The sequence below is a fragment of the Leptopilina heterotoma genome, unplaced genomic scaffold, assembly GCF_015476425.1.
Source record: "Leptopilina heterotoma isolate Lh14 unplaced genomic scaffold, ASM1547642v1 Lhet_58, whole genome shotgun sequence".
Lineage (NCBI taxonomy): Eukaryota > Metazoa > Arthropoda > Insecta > Hymenoptera > Figitidae > Leptopilina > Leptopilina heterotoma.
In genome coordinates this window covers 2,484,562-2,505,527 of record NW_025111131.1, presented here as the reverse complement: position 1 = coordinate 2,505,527, position 20,966 = coordinate 2,484,562, and the positions used below count along the sequence as shown (strand labels likewise).

The window sequence follows — 20,966 nt, the reverse complement described above, 5'->3', positions numbered from 1 at the left end:
CTTAATATTTTTAAAAATTTTTGCGAAACATTTTAATTATTTTTATAAATAGTAAAATCCATCTAAACAATTCAATGATTTTTTTCAATAATAAAATCTTTGCAAAAATCCAATGATTTTCAAAACAATTTTAATTAAATTCCTCGGATGAATTCAAATATATTTTTAAATATTTCCATAAATTTCAATTATATATGTAAAAAATTTTAATAAATTCTTCGAAATAATTTTTATAAATAGTAAAATTCTCCGCAAGAATTCAATTATTTTCAATTCACTTTTAATAAAATTCTTCTTCATAAAATTCAAATGCTTTCAATATTTTCAATTAAAATTATTAAAGAAACTCAATTAGTTTAAAAAAAAATTCAAAGAAATTCTTCAAAAGAATTTAATTAGAATTTTTAAAAATTTTAATAAAATTCTTTGCGAGAATTCAGTTATTTTCCTAAATAATAAAATTCTTTGAAGGAATTCTATTAACATCAAATTTTTTGATAAAATTCTTTGCAACAATTCGATGATTTTCAATATATTAATTTTAAAATTGAAAATATTTAAAAAGAAAAATGATAAGAAAGTTAATAATAATGCAATTTTTGTATTATTTTCATTTATGAATCACAATTTTTTTAACAAAATTATTATTTTGTTTTAAAAAAATAAGAAATATATTTGCAAAATTCCAATTTTTTTTAATCTTCTTTTTGGAACAGGATTTTCAACAGGAATTAAGACATTAAAAAATTTCAAATTCAAACCTTTTTTAAATTAAACAACTTATAAAAGTATTGTTATAAAATATAAAGATATCGATTGCTCCGAGTCGAAGACTCGGAGTGATCGATTTCTTTATGTTTTATATAATAATTAAAGATGACCAAGTAGTAAAATCATTATTTTATATTATTATATAAGAATATTGATACTGTAACTTCATCAAAATTATTTTCATCATTTTAATTCAATTATTATTTTCTAGAATTTTAAATTATTTTTTATGAAAATAATTGAATTCCTTAAAAGAAAATTATTATTTATAAAAATAATAATTGAATTCCTGTGAAATTTTTATTATTTATGAAAATAATTAAATATTTGCATACAATTTTATTAAAAAATTTTTTAAATAATTGAATTTTTTTGGGAAATTTTATTAAAATAGTAGATATTGAAAATCATTGAAATTGGAAAAATGCATTTTATGTTTGAAAACATTTGAAATGAGGACAAGAATTTTTTTGAGATTTAGAAAAATAATTGAACTTTGGAGAAGAATTTTGTTATTTATAAAGATAATGGGATTTTTACAAGATTTTTTTTTCAAATTTTGTACATAGTTGAATTTTATACGAAACATTTTATTTTATTTTTTTTTTTTTGAAAATAGTTGAATTTCTGCAATTATTTGTAATTTCTCCAAAATTGAATTTTTTTAGTGTTTTCAAGAAAAATTTACATTAGAAAGTTTTCAAATTCTACTATTTTTAAAATTGCTAATTTTATTTTAAAAAGGCAGTAAGAAGTTATAGCCGTGCTAATTGTTGCTAGTAAGTATTTAAACATTATTATACTTTTACAGCAATTGAAGTTTTCAAAAAAGGTGCTAAACTAGAAACTAAAATTAATTTGGATTAATAAAGTTAAATCAGGGTTGCCACAAATATTTAATTTTATTTTTCCCTGATTTCCAGACAAAATTTTCACATTTTCCCTGACCATAAAGAATATTCTGATTCACTCTAAAAATTATTAAATACTCAAAAAAACATTCTATTACATTTACTTACGAATTTCTTAAATTGTAATATTATTCGCAAACATCAATAACTAAATTTTTAAATAAGTATTTAATTATTATTTTTCTATAGGAATTAAAATTTTTCAAAACATTCAAATTCAAACATTTTTAAAATTCAACAACTTATAAGAATATTATTATAAAACCTTAATTTCCATAAAATTTTTCAAAAAAAAAATTAAATTATTTACAAAAATTATAATAAAATTCTAAGCAAGAATTCAATTATTTTCATAAATAACAAAATTCTTCACATGGTTTCAATTATTTTTAATACAATTTTAAATAAATTTCTTGAAAAATAAAATTATCTTCAAAAATTTTTTTACAAGAATTAAATTAGGTAGGTACATTTCACGAATATAATGAAATTTTTCGTTGAAATTCAAATATTTTCACAATCTACTTTTTTAATAAAACTTCTCAAAAGAATGCAATTATTTAAAAAAAAATGTAATAAAATTATTACGATGCAGGAATTCAATTATTTTCATAAATAATAAGATTCTTTACATTATTTCAATTATTTAAAATAAATTTGAAAAAATTCATTGCAAGAATTCAATTACTTTCATAAATTAATAAAATTCTTCACAGGATTTCAATTATTTTTAATACCTACAATTTTATGTAAATTCTTCGAAAAATGTTATTATTTTTAAAAATTTTATTAAGATTCTTCGAACGAATTCAATTATCAATTATTTTTAAAAATTCATGCTAATAATGCTTTTAATATTCAATTACTATCTAAAATTTTAAATAATATTCATGAAAATAATTGAATTTTTGTAAAAAAAATGTTATTATTTATGAAAATAATTGAATTATTGCGTAGTTTGCTTAGAATTTTATCAAAAAAATTTTTTTTTTAAATAATTGAATTCTTTTGAAAAATTTTATTAATACTGTAGATATTGAAAATCATTGAATTGAGAAAGATTTTTTGAAAATAATTGAAATTTTGAGCAAAGAATTTTATTAAATTTTTTGGAAAATAATTTAAATTTTGGAGAAGAATTTTATTAATTTTAAAGATAGTTGAATTTTTTTAAATTTTTGAACATAATTGAGGCGTTGGATCCAATAACTCGCCCGACGCTCGAAGGCACGCGCTAATACCAGTCGGGTAGCAGTGAGTGGCCCAGAGGCGCTCACTGCTCACTGACTGGCAGTCGCGCGTTCCTCCGAGCGTCGGGCGAGTTATTGGATCCAAGGCCTCAATTGAATTTTTGCGAAAAATTTTATTACTTTTGAAAATAATTGAATTTCTGCAATCATTTGTAACTTCTCGAAAATTCAATTTTTTCCAGTTACTTAAATAAAAATCCCTGATTTTTCCCTGACCAATTTTACTTTCCCTGACATTTCCCTGATTTCCTTGACCTGTGGCAACCCTGTAAATGCAGTAATAAAATTTTGATATAAATTTTTTTGAATTTTATTGAAGTTTTAGTAGATGAGTGCGAAGCCTGCTTTTCTTATATTACGTACAACATTTACACTTTTTATTAAAATCGAAGAATCTACAGGTAATCGTACTTTTTTCATAAAAATCTAAACAGATTTTTAAAAAATTTGAAGAAAGGTATATATTACTATAGTGTTGACTTTATATGCAGTAGTCATTAGACATACATGAAATAAGAGATTTGCATGTTTGAAAAGGTAAGTAGTGAAAGAAAATAGAATGTATCTGTATTAATAAGACGACCATGAAACAGGAAAGAGATTAGGAAAGAAGTTAAATTGTCAAAGAAAAAGAGTGAGAGAGTTGAATGGTAGTAGGGATTTAAAGCGAAGGTGGGAAGAAGAGGATGCGGTACATCAAACAGTGAAGGTAGAATGAGGTAGCAAAGCAAGTGGGACCCCCGCCCTCGATGTTTTTGTCTACTGATATCACAAATCGCGCTTTGTGGCGTATTGCGTTGGGAGTGAGGTGAAGGGAAACAGAGATAAAAAGAGCTGCAGTTAGAGAAAGTGAGACAGAGCAATGAAGAAAAGGACTGACTAACAGGTAGTTGGAGGTAGTGAGAGACAGACATACAGTTGAAGGTGGGGTACGAGGATCGGAGGGGATTCAGTAAAACGGAGGTGAAGCGCGACCGGCCCTCTCTGTTCCGGGGGCCTAAGTTAGTACTGTCTGAGACAGCACGCCTTTTACTCTATACGCTTCAAAAGATTCATGATAACGAGAAGCGGGTAAGATGCTTCAGATGCTCTTACATTAGCTCTCGTATCATGGCAAAACATTCGATTTATGTGTTCATCTCAAATAGACATAAAGCGTAATGAAGCTTTTCTTCTGATAGTAAACAATTAGCAATGAGTAGTGGATGATAGTGTCAAGAGTGTCCGTCACTTTGGGAATTGTGATTTGAAAGGATCTATTCAAGTGTGTGAATTAGGAGCAATTGCTCTTATTAGTGTAAATCTAGTGTTCACTCCTTGTGTTGGAAATAAAAAGGAAATTATTTATCAAAACTTACAATTTGTGCGCGACCGCGGAGTCAGCGATCCGGAAGGATTATCGTCTTTTCGTTGATTGTGATTAGAGACTCCCACCCTGTTCTAAACACCTGACTAGTGACTGATTTACAACAAGAACCTCGTGCCGATAATCTACTTTTTTTCATTAAATAAAAATCATTTCTTATTTATTTCAAAACCATTCTTATTTTTCTAATTCTTTTAGCAAATTTGAAGATCTTAAATCTTAAAATAATTTTAATCCAATTTTTGAGATTAATATACAAGTAAAATAATTTATATTCAAGTTTTCAAAAAAAAGTGTTCAGGTATTTTTTGTGATATTGCTAAATCTTTGAGAAGTAAACATGTTGTCATGTGTTTAGTGAGTTAGTTTCACCGGCGTGGACGAGAGATTTCAACGAGCGGTTAGAAAAGATCGAAAGAATAACGCGCGGGAGTAGTTACGAACGAGGTAAGTTATTTATGCTCACGGTGGAGTAGCAATAATTACACAGACCACACCACATCGTAACATATCAGAATGTTTGCATTTACAGTAATAACTTTACTGTACCAGCAATCATAAATGAAAACAAATACTGAACATTATTTTTCTTCTTCGACAAATTACTAATAGACAATATTATTTATAAAATTTTAAAACAATTCTTAAAATGCTTCCAACTCTACATTTATTTCATTTTTCATTAATATCAAAAACGTAAGGGAAATGTATAAAAGAACTAAAATGAGAATCAAACCACCTGTTAGAATCTACCTAGTACGACTTAAAACAGGTATAATACACCTTTTTGGTAGATGAAATGTAATATTTTAAAAAAGACTTAAATATTTTTAATTTTCATAGGTGTTACTTTCACAAACATATATTTTTTGCGAACAAAATTAAATGTAATATATTTTCAAGTGGGTTAACTTATAGTAAAGATATATTTATAAAAGTATTAAGTCAAAGTAACTTAAAGTATTAAGTAAAAGTTGTTTCAATCCGAAAGTTATTAAGCAATAGTCAAAGTCAAAAGCTTATTGATCTTCATTAAAAAATTAAAATCACATCCTAGGGTGTGTTTTTCTCTAAAATATATTCTAAACACAGAATCTAATATTAAATAAAAATCTCAGTGAATCCTACAATTCTAGGATAGTTTTTCAACAATCGGATAGTTTTGATCACATTTTAATAAACTCATCTTCTTTTTCTTATTCTCCTTAATTATGACTATTTCATTATTTACCAATTGTGACAAAATTACTTATTAATTAATTAAATTGAATATTGAATATAATTAATTAATTAAATTGAAATTTTCACGCGCAATTACAATCCGACATTAATAAAATTTGAAGAATGATTATAATTTCGAGACTTTATTTTTTGGATTCATTAAATGTAAGTTGAATAAATTTTGAAATTAAAATTTATTCTAAGTTTAATAAAACACATACACAAAGAAAACGGTTCTAATAAGTTATCATGTCTCATTACCCACCGAAACTTTCTTAAAAATTTATTAAATTTACTTGCAAAGTTCGAAAAATTTACTAGTAAAGTTTAGTGAAAATTGTGTAATGATTTAAATGTTTTAAATGTGTAATGTTTTAAATGTTTATCGTCAAATTTTCTTAAAAATTTAGCTTAAAACTTTCCTGAACATTTAAATTAAATTTTCGACTTCTCTCCTAAGTGAAAATGTATAGCGTAAAACTTTCTTGAAAATTTATTGAAGTGGGACATTTAAATCTTTACAAAATTTTCACTAAACTTTGCAAGGCAAATACTTCGAAGTTTGCAAGTAAATCTTTAATAAATTTTTAGGAAAGTTTCGGTGCTGTGTGGGTACTGTAAATTATAATTTGCCATCATAGATACCAAATTTTATGCATTAATGTGACTTTATTGAAACAATATTGTACCGAGCTTCATCCAATTACAATTTTTACCCCAGATTTAACAATTTTGCCATTGTTGGGCCGAGATAAGTCCCATTACAGCAACTTTTGCCATTTCTCGACAGACATTACTATACCCAATCATTGATTGATCCCCTTAAACATTAAAATATTTAAATAAATCTTGTAAATTCACTAAAACTTAAAATGGCACTAAAATTTTTGAAAGGACGCACGTCACATAAACATTTACTGAAAATAATAACAAAAGAAAGTTTCTTGACCTAAAGTTGTATTTTCAAATTTGAAAAAGAAAAAAGTTTTTTGTTAAAATTTCCTTTGAGTATAAATATATAATTTGGAATTTTTGTAAATGGCACTTGTTTTTGAACATGTGCTATAATTTCTATCGAGATTTTAATTAATAATAATAATACCCTCGTGGCAAAGTTCTCGGAGTCGTTTCCGGGAATAATTCCGTCGCAGTAACTCTGGGAGTTTTTGTATATTTTTGTAGAAAATCATTTCAGAATACCTAAAAACCAGGTTAGTCAAAAAGTCGCACCTAGTGTCAGCACGGAATCTGGATAATGTTTTCTAACTATACTTTTTTAACTTCTTTTTTAAAACTTTTTTTTGACAAAATTGACCAAGTGTCAAACCTGTAATACAGACATCGGTAAAGTTTACAACGTTAACGATCCAACGATTGTAAGAAAGAATATTTTTCACTCAGAAAACAATATTTTTTTATTAAAAAATTTTTATTTTTTTATTAAAAAATTTTTATTTTTTAAATTGTAGATGAAGAAATATTGTTACAAAAATTTTTTAGCCGAAAGGTTTGAATAGAAAACAATTTTTTTCTAATGAATCGTTTTTTATTAAAGGCCACTTATGTTAAACTTCTACAGGGAATTTAACTTGATTCAGTAAAGATTGAAAAAAGACACTAAATATTTACTGATAACCTGGGTCATTTTAAACTTTAATTAGTTTTTCATAAATTGAGCAGATGAGAAGAAGAATTATTCGTTGAGTGTGTGGCCGCAATGGATAACACCAGTCAGGTAACAGTGAGAATCTTTAGTCCGCTCACTGGTACCTGACTGATATTATCCCTTATTGCGACCGCGCGCTCAGCGAGTGCTTCTTCCCATCCGCTCAATTTATTATACAATTAAAAAACCCCTACTAAAAGTAGTGAGGTTTATTTTTATTTTTTAAAGCGTTAGAATTGTAAAGACTTATGTAATTTATGAATTGGTATGTTTTATACATTTTATAATAAATAATATTCAATAAAAGCAACATTCAATATTCAAATTAATATTTCTTTTAATATTTTTACCAAAATTTTATTTTAATATTTCTTCTTAAACTTAAGATTTAAAAACTTTATGATCATGGAGGATCGAATAAAAAATAATAAGTAAAATAAATAATAATAGTAAATAGTATACCTAATAGATTATAAATATTAAAAATAATATTCAATCTAAAACAGTTTAGTAATCAGTCCCAAACTATACAAGAATCATTCTAAACGCGTTAGTTAGAATACTGTTTTAAGGTAGTAATTATTATTAAAATTATTATTAAATTATATTATTAAAAACTATTATTAAATTAGGTAGTAATACTGTATTCTGAAATTCAATTTTTATCTGTGTTGAAAAAAGTATTTTTAATTTTTTGTTTTTAATAACTTTCGCAAGAAAAAATTTAATTTTTTTTAAATTCTCAATTTTAAACTTTATATAGCTTTGAATAAAAGTATATAAGAATGTTTGATGACAGGTCAAAAGATGTGTTTTAAGAAACAAATTCTTTTAAACAAAAGAAAAAATATGGAGCATTTTAAAGATTGACACTAAAAACAATTGCAAAAAGTTACTTTTTTAAAAAAATTTCAATAATTCTTAAAACTTATATAACTCTGGATAGAATTATAGCAGAATGATTGCTATAATATATAGATCGAAAAATGCGTCTTAACTAACTATAGAAAATGAAAGAAAAATATGCTCTCTTAATTTGAATCAGTTAAAAATCATGGTTTTAACTGACAATCAGTGACTGACTTTTTGCTTCTGAATCAGTTAAAAATAATTGATTTTCAGTGAAAAAATAACTGAATTTCAGTAAAAAATTACTGAAAAATTCGTTAAACTTGGCTAATTGAATCAGTAAAAAAAGTTACTGAAACATCAGTTATTTTTAACTAATTGTCAGTAGAAATATTACTATTTGAATTAGTGACTGATTTTTTGCTTCTAAATCAGTTATTTTTAACTGATTCAAATTTAGTGAGTGGATATGGATGCCCTAACATTTTTTAAAAGCTATGAGAAAAGCTTATTTATTAAAATAAAATAAAAAAAATTATAAGATATGACTTATTAGCTTTGCTTCTACCTCCCCTAATATGTGCGTGTATATTTTTATAATTTTGAAATAAAAGAAATAAAGTGAGATAAAATTTAGAAATTTTATTTTTTTAATTACAATTATTCGAAAATTTGTTACAAATTTATTTTATATCTTTTTACTTCTCGAATTAGAATTATTTAGTTTTTATTGTATTAAACGTCTCAGCTTCTACTACCAATAGATATACTATGTAGTTAAAAATATATATGATTGTAAATTGAAAGTATCTTTTAAATTTTTTATTTAAAAAATATTGATCTGATTAGATGAAAAATATACTTCTTAAGTGTTAAAATGTAGGTAATAATTTGTCTAATAACTGTTTTTAAGATTTAAGGAAAATATATTCAAAATATTACATTTTTATCATTTTTATAAAAAAATTTTGCCAAAAAATTTATAAAAAAAAAAAAAAAATTTTATATCAAATTATAAATTTTTAATAATGGATTTTTTTAAACCTCGTGAAGGCTTCATTTAAGAATTATTTTTAGTAAAAAGTGACTTGAAAAAATAGAAATACTATGTTTTTACACAATCAGTCTCAATTATATTATCCGGTGTAAAAATTATAATAATACTTTTGTGTACTATTTCCTGTAAAAGCACCTCTAACACTGTAGGTTTTTTGTTTGGATTTTACATAAATTCCTTAAAATATTGTGTACATACATAGGTATATGTATAGGAATATACACATTGGATTTATCTGTAGGGTCAAAAGCAGAATTACCATACACCCAAATGTAATACTATAGGGTCCCTGCTAACTAAGGGGAGTGTGGAAATGTTAATTTTTTTAGATACAGAAGCAAATAATTTAACAGCCCCAGCAAAATATGCATTAGACTGGAATATATTACAATCTTTTATTTTGTTGTAAAAATACGCTAACTGTACCATTTTTTAAAACTGAGTGTATTTTATAATATCCTTATACTATTTTTATGAAAAATTATTTTTTCGCAGTCCTTTAAAAAATGTTTTATGTTAAAAAATGTATAATTATGTTATTTGTATAAAATTTTTGACATGTTTCAAAAAAAATTTTCAAGCTCTACAACTTGTATCTAGGCACATGAAAAAATTATTTTTGTAACAATCAGATATTTTAATTCTATGTTAAATTAATTTTAAAATAAGTCAAAGGATATTCAAATATACTTAATATTTTAGAAATAAAATTATTTATTATTTAGAAGTGACTTTATAGAAAATTTTAAGTTTTTCTATCATAGACAAATCTAAGTATAGTTGGAGTTGTAAAAAATATATTATATTTTTTTCCGCTTTTGAAGCAAAGTTGATCCTGAATGACTTCTGACGCTAGTGTTTTTACTCTACTGACTTCTAATCCCATCTGACTTCTCTTAACGCCTCTCATCAAGCTGCCGTGACTTTCGGAGTTTTCAGTATGCCATTCTATTAATACACCTGATGTATAATTATAGCTAATTTCACTATCTATTTAATAATCTAAAATTAAAGACACCTTTTTGTAGTTTCTATTTACGTGAGAATGGATGATCTATTATTACAGATAGTACAGCCGCTACATATGAATAAAATAATGTGCCTTATATCTTATTTTATTCAATTTAATTTTTTATACCAAATATTAATTTTTTTTTAAAAATCTCGTTTGTTTTATACCGAAAATTTAAACTTATTTTTTATTTTGAAAACCTGTTTGAGATACTTTTTTCGATTAATTATTTAATACCTATTCTATTGTCATGTTACTCAAAGGGGTTGACACTTTAAAAGTGGAAAATTTTGGAAAAGTTATTTTTTGTTGCTTTTCGGTAATAAATTTACATCTAAGTTTTAATATTTTGTATTACTTCTATATAGACGTTTCCAATACAAATAAAGTAATTTATTTTTTAATTTTATAGAACATAAGATTGAGAAAGTTATAAAGTATTATCATTATTTTATATTAAGAATACTGTTACTGTAACTTCTTCACAATTATTTTTATCATTTCAATTCAATTATTATTTTCTAAAATTTTTAACTAAAATTCTTTTCTAAATCAACTATTTTTAATAATTTTAGAAAAAGTTCTTTGAGAATTTTTCAATAAAATACACTGTAAGAAAAATTTTGGAAAATTTCACAAAAAAAATTTATGAAGCAAATTCCACTATTTATTTAGAAAAATTTACTAACATAAATAAAGGAATTTTTCTAAAAAATTATCGAAAACTTCCTATGAATTTAGAAACATTCCCATGAAATAATGTAGAAAAAATCCCAAAAGTTTGGAAAAATTCGCTTAAACGTTTAGGAAAATTATTTCCTTACGAAAATATAGAAAAATTTCTGAGAATTTGGAAAAATTCACATATTTAGAAAAATTTCCATGTAACTTCAAATTATTTAAAAAAAAATTAAATTAAACTTTTTCAAAAAAAATTAATTCTTCAAAATTGTCAGTTAAAAGTATAGAAAATTCAAATTTTCAAATATTTTAATTTGAACCCTTTTCCAAATTTTTCAATTATTTAAATACAAAAGTAAATAATTTATTGAATAATTGAATGTATTTTAAAATTTAATTCTTATAAAGAATTTCATCAAGAAATTTTTAAATAATTGAATTCTTTTGAGGAATTTTAATAAAATTTTTAAGAATAATTACATTTTTCGAGGAATTTGATTATAATTGTACTAAAAATAATTAAAATTCTGTGATGAGCTTTATTACCTATTTATGAAAATAATTGAAGTTCTAAAACAAATGTATTATTTATAAAAATAATTGAATTCATACAAAAATTTATTATTTATGAAATTAATTGAATTATTGCGAAGAAATTTATAACAAAATTTTAATAATTGAATTCCTCTGCAATTTTGATTATTTATGAAAATAATTAAATGTTAGAGTACAATTTTATTAAAATTTTTTTTAATTAATTGAATTCTTTTGAGAAATTTATTAAAATAGTAGATAATAAAAATCGTTGAAATGAGGAAAATTTTTTTAAATAATTGAATTTTCGAGAAGAATTTAGTTATTTATAAAGATAATTGTGATTTTGACGAGAATTCTTCTTTAAATTTTGAACATAATTGAACTTCTCTAAGAATAATTTTATTACTTTTGAAAATAATTGAATTTCTGCAACCATTTGCTACTTTTAAAAAATTCAATTTTTTAAAATGTTTTTAACTAAAAATTTTCTATAAATCCATTATTTTTAATAATTAATTAAATATGTATTGACAAATTTAACTATAATAATTTCAAAAAGAATTTGAATTATTAATATTTTGCAAAAATCTAAGTTTTTTAAAATTTCTAATTAAATTCATTAAAAATTGAAATTTTATAAAATTGGAAATTAAAATTTTTTGAAGTTGATCTATTTATGAAAATTGTAAACACAACTGTTTTAAAATTGTTGTTATAATAATAATAATAATAATCTATATTCCATTTCATATTTTATTTTTATGAAAAAAATTTCTAAATTCTACCTATTATTTTAAAAATTGCTAATTTTATTTAAAAATGTATGTAAGAAGTTATAGGGCAATCTATATCCAACGATGTATAATAATCTTTAAATCTCATTCACTGAACAATTTTATTTGAGTAAATAGAAAATAGGCCCACTCATAGAAACATTCTCTACGAACAATAAGTCCCAACTTATGGTTTTCTTAATAAATTAAAATTTCGGTCAATTAGAAGTTTAATTGAAATTGTAAACATAGTTTTAAAATTATTTTTCGAGGAGTGAAAAATATTTCAGTATATTTTGCATAACTAGTTCTTAAGTAACGGTTATTGAGAAAAAGTGTAAATGCTCAAGCAAACGTAGTAGTAAGATATGACAAATCATTTTATAGTGTATAAATAAATATATATACATTATGCATAAACATATATTAATTTCCATTAAATTATTTTATTAGAATTGAAAATCACATTTACTTATTTTATATGTCATATTCACCTATATTTTTATGGATTCTTAGAACAAACACAGACAAGTGAAATAGTTATTTCATGCCTGTGGTGTGAAACTTTTTTTTGTTTACCTTCATGGAAAGTATGATTGCGTTTAGGGCGCGAGCGGCAAATTATTTATAATAGAGAAACTCTGAACTCTATCTGTATAAATAAAATGTGATGTATCAATTTTCATCGCAAGATGGAAAAGTATATAAATTCTTTCGATTAGAAAACTGATAAAAAGTGGAAATATTTTCAAGACTTTAAATAATTAGTTGTCACTTGGCAGAATTAAAACTTACTTAGAGAGATTCATGTTCCTGATGTCAAAAGCATACATACACTACTAATAAAAAACTAAAGTAACAAAAGTAATTATAACTAAAAAGTAACTTATACTTAGGCTTTAATATCGCTAAAAGTAACTAAAGTAATCCAATAAGTTATGTAAAATGATTTTAAAAAAAGTTTTCTGTGTTTTTTTATAACAGAACTTTGTAAAATATACACAAGTTTCTAAAATTGTGCTTTTTGCAAATAAAATCTAGTGTTCAGTTCAAGTTTCTTTTTTACACATCTTACAATTTTATTTTTTCGCTAATCCCTTTCTTCTTGTTTTCTAACCTGAGGACCATTTTAACCATAGATTTTACTCCATGGATACTGTTGTAGTCCGTGCGGGCAAAACGCACTATACAATTTGAGAAGACTCCAATTTGCGCTGATTATTATCCCTATGTAATAATTTGTTCGTATTTTTTTAAAGTTCTTTTATTTTTTTTCAACCAAATTTTGTGTTCTTTAGCTAAAAAAAAACTTTTAACAAAATATCTCACATCCTTTATAATGCTTTTTTATATGAATAAAACATAAATATTTTTAAACAATCATATTAATTAAGGGTTCAAATAAAACATTTAAATATGTCATTTTTAAATAAATATATATAATGTGCTTTTCTGGAATCAATAAAAATAATGTATATTGTATAAAATCAGACTTCGCAATCGATAATTAATTTTAAAAAAGTAGCAAAAAGTAGCTTTCAAACTAAACAAAAGTATAGTAAAAAAGTAGTACCTATATTTTATTTTCCTGACTTTTTCCTAATTTTCATCAAAAATATTTACTTCTTTCTTATCTTGCTAATAAATTGAATTCCTGCAACGAATTTTATTATTCACGAAAGAATTTAAATATTTATAAAAATAATTTAATTCTTACAAAGAATTTTATATAAAATTTTTTAAATAATTCATTTCTTTCGACTAATTTTATGCAAATTCTAATTCATATAATTGAATTCCCGAGAAATTTTTATTATCTGTTCATGAAAAGAATTGAATTCTTATGAAGATTTTTGCAAAACTTTTTTTAAATAATTGAATTCTGTTTGGAAATTTTATAAAAATAGTAGATATTGAAAATTATTGAATTGCGAAAAGTTTTTAAAAATAATTACATTATACAAAGAATTCTATTCAAATTTTGGACAATAATTGAATGTCTGTGTGGTATTTTATTAAATTTTTAAAAAAATAATTGAATTTCTAAAAAGCATTTTATTATTTATAAAAATAATTTAATTCTTCGGAACGATTTTCTTAGAAATTTTTAAAATATAATTGAATTTCCAAGAAGAAATTTATTACTTTTAAAAATAATTGGATTCTTGTGATGAATAATTGTTATTTATGAAAATAATTAAATTTTGCAAAGAATTTTATTAAAATGCCACAAAATAATTGAATTTTCGGTAATAATTTTGTTATTTATCTTTAATAATTGAATTCTTTCGAAGAATTATTTATGAAATAATTGAATTCTTAGGAAGAATTTTATCAAAATCTAAAAGAATAATTGAATTATTTCAAAATTCATAATTCAATTATTTCAAAAAAATGTAATTAAAATTATATTTAATTGATTTCTTTGGAACAATTTTATTAAAATATTTGAAAATAATTGAATTCCTGTGAAAAATTCTAATATTTTTATAATTAATATTGAATTCTTTCAAAGAATTAAAAATAAATATTTTTAAAAAATCGATTTTTCGAGGAATTGAAATTAAAATTTTAAAGAACAATTACATTTTTTGAACAATTTCTGTAAAATTGTATTAAAAATAATTGAAATCCTGATGCGATGAATTTTTTTATTTATGAATATAATTGAATAGTTGGAAAAAATTTTATTAAAATTTTCTAAAATAATTGAAATCCTAAAAAGAATTTTATTATTTATGAAAATAATTGAATTATTGCGAAAAATTTTATTAAAATGTTTAAAAAGAATTGAATTTCTGTGAAAAATTTTGTTATTTTTGAAAATAATAGAATTCTTTATAAGAATTTTATAAACATTCTTTCAAATAATTAATTTTTTTAAATATAATAAATATTATGAAAATTTTTTTTAAATAATTGTATTCTTCTGGAAAACTTTATTGTAAAAATAATTGAATTTTTCGATTAATTAATTAAAAAGAGTATTGAAAATAATTGAAAATCTTCGATAAGTTTTATTATCTATACGAAAATAATTGAATTCTTGCTTAGAATTTTATCGAAATTTTTTTAAAAAATTGAATTTCCATGAAAAATGTTATTATTAGTGAAAGTAATTGAATAAAAATTTTGTTAAATAATTGATTTTTTCGAAACTTTTTTGAAAATGCTATTCTAAATTAATTGAATTTCCGTGTAGATTTTATTATTTATGAAAATAATTGAATTTTGGATGAATTTTATTAATTTCTTTTTAAATAATTGAATTCTTTTGCGAAATTTTATGAAAATACTAGATATTTGGAAAGAATTGAATTTCTAATATTTTTTGAAAATAATTGAATCGTTTTAAAGAATTTGATTATAATTTTTAAGAATAGTTTTTTTTATTTGTATTAGCGAATTTAAAGTAAATTCTAAAAAAAAGCCGAAGTAGTAAGCTTTTAGTGTCTGAAATCTAAAAAAGTTCCCAAATAGTAATATAACGTAAAAAAGTATAGTAAATAGTAGGTTTTATAGTAGATGAGTGCGAAGCATGTAAAATAAACGTTTTTTAGAAGAATTAATTAACTTATTTTAAAATTATATTACTTAAAAAATTAAGTTTAATTCAAAATCGCTGTACATATATCACATAAAACTAGATTTAAATTCTCACACGCAAGGGAGATCGAACTCTAGTCCTTAGAGATGTAACGCATGCAAACGACCAAGTAGTGACGAGGTCTTGTATATACATTCTTTAACATTACTTCTTTACTGTTTTTTTTAAACTATAAATTGGTTGCAATATATTAAAACTTTATTGACAATTTATCTAAAGGGTCCAGCACAAAACTTCACGTTTTTAATTTTCATTTTTTAAATGTTTATAACTCTGGATAGTAGAAAGTCATGGTATATGCGTTAAAAAAAATCAAAAAAATAATGTATAATTGAACCCCTTGATGCAGGAACCAGGCATAGATCATTGAAATTAAATGGGCTGCGTCTGGTTCTTGCATCAGGGGTTCAATTTAATTAATATTGTATAATTCAAACTCGATGTATTTAAATATTTACAATTTTAGCTCTTTGTTTCTTATTTTATATTGTTTTGATAATTTTATTTTTGTAGATACATAGGAAACTATAATAATTTAATGTTATATTAATAAATATAATAATAATAATAATAATAAAAAGAAAATAGTTAAAAATATTATTAAAAATATGCATTAGTAGGTATGTAAGCATTGAATTAGCAAAACATGATCATAAAATATTATTTACTAAAGTGAATGCTTAATTTTTTTTTATTGGATTTAAAAGTGAAAGTTGTCAATTTTATTTTCTGATAGGCATTTATAAAAATACAAGTAAAAGAAGAATCACAGGAAGTGAATAAAAGTTTTTATACAAGGATGAATCGATATCGCTCTTTTTGGAACATTAGGCAAATACGTATAAAAGTTGATATTTAATAATATGAAATAATAAATAAATATTTAAAAATATTGGAAAAACATTAGATACGTGGAGGGCAGTGGATCGGTGTTACTACTCTACGTGTGCACTTTATATTCTATAGTCTATACTCATACCTATGAGTACAAGTAGCTCGAATCTATTTATAGTCGAGAATTGCTAGTACGTAGGTTGGTGTACATACTAGTTGCCGAGGTAGTGGTTTAGTTGGACGTGGTACAGTCGCGTACTCTCTGTGCCACACCTGGCCCCGATTGCATCCTAGCTATCTATTCTACTTACGAACTCATGTAACAGCATACCTACTTGCATACTCCACCCAGTAAAGAGAGAGAGAGAGAGAGACTGGATCTCAAGCACAGATTATCCAACTTCTCGTACACTCTCGTCCGTAATATCTTTTCTGCAGTACTGGGATGAATATACCGTCAAATATTTTATCGCGTTTAACAGTCTACACGTTGTGAATAGAATGCGTACGTGTATGTGTGATCCATGTCCATAATTTTCACTGCTGAGTTCGTCGCCTCTCTTTCTCATTTTTTACACTAACTTATATCTTTGATTGGTTGATCCATTCTTCAGATAATAATTTCAATTATATCATCTATTAATGTAAAATTGCTAACTTAAATATTTAAAATAGAATAAAGAAAATATTCAACTTTTCATTTATAATCATTTTTCATTTTCCAAATGGAAATTCGTTGTAAATTTTAGTATATGCTTTCAAATCATAGTACCAAACATATTAGAATTCAATAGCACCACACAGTTGGTCGAGTATTTAAAAGTAAGATTAAAGTTTTTACCTTCATATATTCGCATACATATAATGCGCGTACAATAAGCTAGGTAGACTTGTGATGTATATGTGTGTTGGTAATTGTAAACAAATGTCTACTGCAGTCAACAAACTATCCGTGCATCTTACTCTCTTGCCAATACCATGCGCGTTATCTCTCTTTCTTCTTAATTTTCTATTTTCTTAGCACACAGTATAATTCTTATTGACTCCACCCTTCAATGCATAGATGTTTTTCCTGCTTCAAAAATTTGTTTAGATTTAAAATGTAAGGATACTACTCTTCACAAGAATAGATTTGTTTTAAACATCTAGTTTTAATTTATGCCATTAAAAAGAAGATTCAAAAATCAAAAAGTTAATATATTTGTAATATTAGGAAGCTCTTTGCAAAAACCTAATATTAAATTTAATATACAACAGTGTAAATATAATATACTTGCAGTCTGCACATTAAACTTAAACTGTACACTAACACACATTATAAAATTTAACTTTAACATACAGGTGCGTGTATTGAATGTTCAAGGGAATATATTAAATTAAATATAATGTTATGTTCATTTTAATATATCCGAATGTTTAACATTAGGGTGCAGGTGTATATTAAAAACCAAGCTATTCCAGGGTTGATACAAAAATTTAATTTTCTTTTCCCTGATTTCCAGACAAAATTTTGACTTTTTCCCTGACCCTGAAGAATGTTCTGATTCACTTTAAAAATGATTGGATACTAAAAAAAATGTTCTATCGCACTTATTTACGAATTTCTTTTATTGTAAAATTATTCGAAAATATCAATAGCTCAACTTCTTTTTTAATCATTATTATTTTTTCATATAGGAAAAAAGATTTCAAAAATTTCAAATTCTAACCTTTTGAAATTCAATAACTCGAAAGAATATTATATTATAAAACATAAAGAAATGGATCACTCCGAGTCTTTCGACAATTTTCAAATTCATTTGTTTCCAATTCAGTTTTACGAAATTTCGATTATTCGGAAATTCTTCAATTAAATATACATTAGAAAATAATAACTTAAAATAATTTTTAAAAATTGCGATTAAGCTTTTTGAAAAAAATTAATTCCATAGAATTTTTAATTAAAAGTATTAAAAATTCAAATTTTTAAAGACTTTAATTTGAAACCTTTACAAAATTTAATTATTTCTAAAAATTGCAATTATTATATATTATATTGCAATTATTATATTATAATTATTCTCCAAAGTTAAATCTGAAACTTTACATTAAATTAATTTTTAAATCAATTTTTATTAGAAAATTCTACGAGAATTCAATTATTCAAATACAAAAATAATTTATTGAATAAATTAATGAATGTTTCTTAAAATTTAATTCTTATATTGAATTTTATCAACAAATTTTTAAATAATTGAATTCTTTCGATGAATTTTAATAAAATTTTTAATTACATTTTTTGAGGAATTTGATTAAAATTGTATTAAAAATAATTGAAATTCTGCAATGAATTTCATTATCTATGAAAATAATTGAATTACTGCCAAGAATTTTATAAAAATTTTCATAAATAATTAAACTCCTGAGAAGAATTTTATTATTTATGAAAATAATTAAATTATTGCGAAAAATTATATTAAAATGTTTCAAAAGAATTGAATATTATTCGTTTAGAACTTTGGGGCCGTTCATAAACTATGTCACACTATTTTGCATAATTTTTACACCCCTCCCCCCTCCCCACGTCACAAATTTTATATACTTTGGCGCCATTTTTTCTACAGAACGTCACAAAAAATTAATTCCACCCCCCCCCCTCTAAGGTGTGACGTAGTTTATGAACGGCCCCTTTGTCAAAATTGTTTTTAAATAATTGAATTCCTTTGAAACATTTTATTAAAATAGCAAAATATTGAAAATCATTGAATTAAAAAAAAATTTTGAAAATAATTGAAATTTTGCCATGAATTTTATTAAAATTTTTGAGAATATAATTGAATTTTATTACTTTTTAAAATAATTGAATTTTTGTGACGAATACTATTATTTATGAAAACAATTGAATTTTGCAATGAATTTTATTAAAATTCCTGAAAATAATTGAATTTTGTCGAAGAATTTTACTATTCAATTATAAAGATAATTGAAATGTTGACAATTTTTTTTTTTTTGGATTCTTTGAAAACAATTGAATTTCTGCGAAGAATTTTATTAATGTTGAAAATAATTGAATTCTTGTGATGAATATTGTTATTTATGAAAATAATTGCATTTCACAATATGAATATTATAAAAATTCCTGAATATAATTGAATTTTGGCGAAGAATTTTGCTATTTATAAAGATAATTAAAATGTTGACGAGAATTGTAAAAATTTTTTTGAAAATAATTGGATTTCTAGAAAGAATTTTAATGTTTATTAAGATTGTAAAATTGTTTCAAATAATTTCGTTAAAATTTTTAAAATTGAAACTAATTTCAACAGAATTGAAATTAAAGTTTTTCAAAAAAGTACTTCATTAAATGATTTATAAGTTATAACTTTATGGCAGTTCTTCAATAAAATTAAGTTATTTAAAATAAATTATTGTCAGAAATGGAAAAAGTTTAGGTTTTTTTAGAATTCGTGGTAATTTTATAGTCCTTATTATTACCCTAGGGCAATAATGGACACTTTATTGACCAGCTACCTGGAAACATTTCCTCAACATCACCCTGGAATATTCCGTTAATATTACGGTTTTTTATCTTATAAAATCCATAAATTCCCCTAAAACATTTAGAAATCAAGCATGTTCACCCTTCATCCTTTAAAAAAGACACTTATAAAATGATCATTTTTTTGTGAGTTAAAAATTTTGTTTAATTATGTTGAAGAAAAAAATGGGTACATTTTGCAAATTTTTGAAAAAATTTAGTTTTTGGAACTAAGCAAAATATTTTTATGTTATATTTGTCAGAATTTAAAAACTTGGAAATATTTTTATACAAGATAACAAGAAAAAACTTTTACTACTTACACAGTAAAACCCAACCCTGTTTGGAATTTCTATCAACTTATACTTTATACTAAGTCAAAAGTGAATTTTACTATGCAGATGTTCTTAATAGTTACAGATAAATAAATAAATTCACTGTTTTCATATAGTAAAATCAATTATTGAAACTGATGCGTGCGTCAGCTCGCATGACGAGTTTTTCTTCCTGGCTCTTCAATTGAAAGAATCATTTCTTACTATTAGTTGTCGATAATTTATTTCTCTCGATTATTTTTACTGTATGAAAAGAGAAAGTCTAATTTATTTTATTATTAAATACAATTACATACAGTAAATCTTAAATATAGAACTTAAGGTTTTCTTTCCCTTAATACTGCAAGCAAAACTCAACCTAAAAGCGAATAAACGTTATAGATTTTTTACTTTGTACGGCAGAATAATTACTTAATTTAAAAAATACCCTTTTCTTTAATTGAATCCCTATTCTACCTAATTATCATTTCTCATGTCATTTTGAAACCCTTTTTGAAGAAAAACTTGTGCCAATTTTGTACAGATCACGATTAAATTTCTTTTTTAATTTCACAATTGACTGAACATTCGAACGAATTT

General features: G+C 23.4%; 1 protein-coding gene across 7 annotated transcripts in view; it reads left to right on the top strand.

The window, feature by feature from the left end:
• Positions 1-3,751: 3,751 nt before the first annotated feature.
• The window catches only part of LOC122508849 (paired box protein Pax-5-like), a 191,289-nt gene continuing 174,074 nt past the window's right edge, over positions 3,752-20,966 (top strand). For all 7 annotated transcript variants that reach the window (XM_043622434.1, XM_043622432.1, XM_043622436.1 and 4 more), the window contains exon 1: positions 3,752-4,745. The gene's annotated coding sequence lies outside the window, so the exon portion shown is untranslated. The remainder of the gene's footprint in view (positions 4,746-20,966) is intronic.